Below are 3,142 nucleotides of genomic sequence, written 5' to 3' on the forward strand. Positions count from 1 at the left end.
AAATCATTGGCTTAAGAGAAGTGTTTTTTATTTTCCTTTGTAAGTTTTAAAAATTTAAGAAAAATACAGAGGTTAATTTGAAGGAAGTTTAAGTAATCTTAAGTACCTCTTGTTTTAAGAACGTTTGGCTAAAAATATACTTTTAATTTCACAGAGGGAAGGGAACGTCCACTAATACTGCCTGTGCAATATATGACATAAATACTTAGTATCCAATATAGTAGACATTTTAAGACCTTAAGACTATTTACATAAGTAAAAAATATATCAAGTTTGTTCATTTTGTTTAAAAGAAAATACTTGTTCTGGTTCTGAGATATTATGGCATAAACTCAATATTTCCCTAGTCATCCTTTCTAAGTATAAGGAGATACTCTGAAAATAATTTGACTTAACTCAGTGGACAAAAAGTGAAATCTGAAAGGTTGTAAGAAGGTGGACGATCTAAAGACCTCAGGATATGAAGAAAGTAATTAAAATGGGTCCTTGGTTTTATTTTTATATCCTATATATTTAATGCAGACTGGATTAGAAGAAGAATTGCAATCTAGAAATGCCAATGGACATTTCCAAAAAAGGGAGGGGAGGGGAAGAAAAGTAAAACAAGAAATGTCCATGTTCTTGACCAAAATGTTCATTTTACAGAAAACAGGTGTCAATATGGAGATGAGTTAGATATTGAATCTTTCTGAAACAGGGATTTTAAAGCAGCTATCATAAAATTGCTTGAACAAGTAACTATAAATTCCCATAAAAGAGGAATAAAAATAGAAACTTTCAGCAAATAGATAGAAGTTGTAATAAAGAACCAACTAGAAATTATAAAACTTAAAAATATAACAACAGGGAGAAAAGATAGTCTTTTCAACAAAGATGCTGGCACAACTGGACATCCACATGCAAGAAATAAAATAAATGAATTAATATAGACAGATCTTATACCCTTCACAAAGATTAACTGAAAATGGATCATAAAGATGTCAAATAAAAAACTATAAAACTCCTAGAAGATGACATTATTCTTAAAAAAAAAAAAAAGAAAAAATTGAAAAACTCTAGATGACCTGTGTGTGGCAATGATTTTTTTAGACACAACACCAAAGGAACAATTTATGAAAATAAAATTGATAAAGTAAATTCCAAAGAAAAGAACTACTAAAAAAATGAAAGATAAAAACCATTTGACTGTCTAGCTGGTGTGGTTCAGTGGTTGAGTGTCGACCCATGCACCATGAGGTCACCGGTTCAATTCCCGGAGAGGACATATGCCCAGGTTGTGGGCCTGATCCCCAGTAGGGGTCATGCAGGGGGTGGCCAATTGACATTCTCTCTCATTGATGTTTCTATCTCTCTCTCCCTCTCACTTCCTCTGTCTCTAAAATTGATAAAGGAAAAAGAAAATTAAAAAAAAATCATATGAGCATATCAATAGATGCTGAAAAAGCATTCGACAAAATCCAGCACCCATTTCTGATAAAAATGTTCAGCAATGTAGGTAGAGAGGAATCATATCTCAACATAATAGAGGCTATATATAAAAAACATACAGCCAACATCATACTCAATGGGCAAAAACTAAAAGCATTTCTCTTAAGAACAGGAACAAGACAGGGATGCCCACTTTCACCACTCTTATTTTAACATAGTTCTGGAAGGCTAAGCCACAGCAATTACACATGAAGAAAAAATAAAAGAATCCAAATTGGAAAGGAGGAAGTGAAACTGTCATTATTTGCAGATGACATGATATTGTACATAGAAAACACTAAAGACTTCATCAAAAATCTACTAGATTTAATAAATGAATTTGGCGAAGTAGCAGGATACAAAATTAACATCAAGAAATCAACAGAATTCCTATATGCTAATAATGAACTCACAGAAAGAGAAATTAAAAAAGTAATCCCATTATCATTGCAGCAAAAAACCTAGGATACCTAGGAATAAACTTAACCAAAGAAGTAAAGGGCCTATTCCAGCGGTTCTCAACCTGTGGGTCATGACCCCTTTGGGGGTCGAACAACCCTTTCATAAGGGTCGCCTAAGACATAACAGTAGCAAAATTACAGTTATGAGGTAGCAACACAAATAATTTTATGGTTGGGGATCTCCACAACATGAGGAACTGTATTAAAGAATGAAAACCCCTGACCTATTCTCGAAAAAGTATAGGAAATTGAAAAAAGAAATAGAGGAAGATATAAAGAAATGGAAGCATATACCTCATTCATGGATTGGAATAATTAACATTATTAAAATGTCCGTACTACCCAAAGCAATCTATAGATTCAATGCAATCTCCATTGAAATACCAATGACATATTTCTTTCTTCCTTTTTTTTAGGACACCAAGTTTTCTTTAATTATTTTTTTGGGGGGAAGGGACATCATACTTCTACTCAATTAAGAGAAACATTTTTTATCAGTACAGAGGTTTTCTTTTTACACTTATCATGCCATGAATTCATAGGGAATGGGTTCCAGCAGCTCAGGCTCCTTTCCATTGGTTCTCACAAAATGTGCTTCTTTGGGTGGAGCAGGTTGATGCTTCAGTTGAACCCAGGTACCTTTCTCTTTGGCTTCCTTCTTTTTCTGATCATTCACCTCCACACATTTCAGGAAGCTATCTCAGCTCATAGAGTGCTTAATATACTCAATACGTATATTAATTCTCTTGGCAAGAATCTTGCCCTTGACTTGTTTGTTTACAACAATGCCCCCTGCATGCTGGGTGACAATGTAGACTCTTCCAGTTTTGCCATGGTAACATTTGTGGGGCATTTGTTTTTGAACCATGTCCATTCCCTTTATGTCCACAATATCACCTTTCTTATAGATTCGCATGTATGTAGCAAAAGGAACAACTCCATGTTTTCTAAAAAGCCTAGAGAACAGATAGCAGGTGCTTCTCCTCTTTCCCTTTGTGTTTGTCATTTGGCGAATTACTGGAAGATGGAGGTTCAGGCTGAAAAGAAGCCCAGTGACATATTTCACAGAACTAGAACAAATACTTCAAAAGTTTATATGGAACCAAAAAGACCCTGAATAGCCCCAGCAATCTTGGAAAAGAAGGACAAAGTAGGAGGGATTACAATACCAGATATAAAGTTACACTACAAAGCCATTGTAATCAAAACAGCCT

General features: G+C 34.4%; 1 pseudogene; it reads right to left on the minus strand.

The window, feature by feature from the left end:
* Positions 1 to 2,451: 2,451 nt before the first annotated feature.
* LOC118629005 lies at positions 2,452 to 2,934 on the minus strand (annotated as a pseudogene).
* Positions 2,935 to 3,142: the final 208 nt, after the last annotated feature.

This window comes from Molossus molossus, unplaced genomic scaffold (assembly GCF_014108415.1).
Source record: "Molossus molossus isolate mMolMol1 unplaced genomic scaffold, mMolMol1.p scaffold_m16_p_13, whole genome shotgun sequence".
NCBI lineage: Eukaryota > Metazoa > Chordata > Mammalia > Chiroptera > Molossidae > Molossus > Molossus molossus.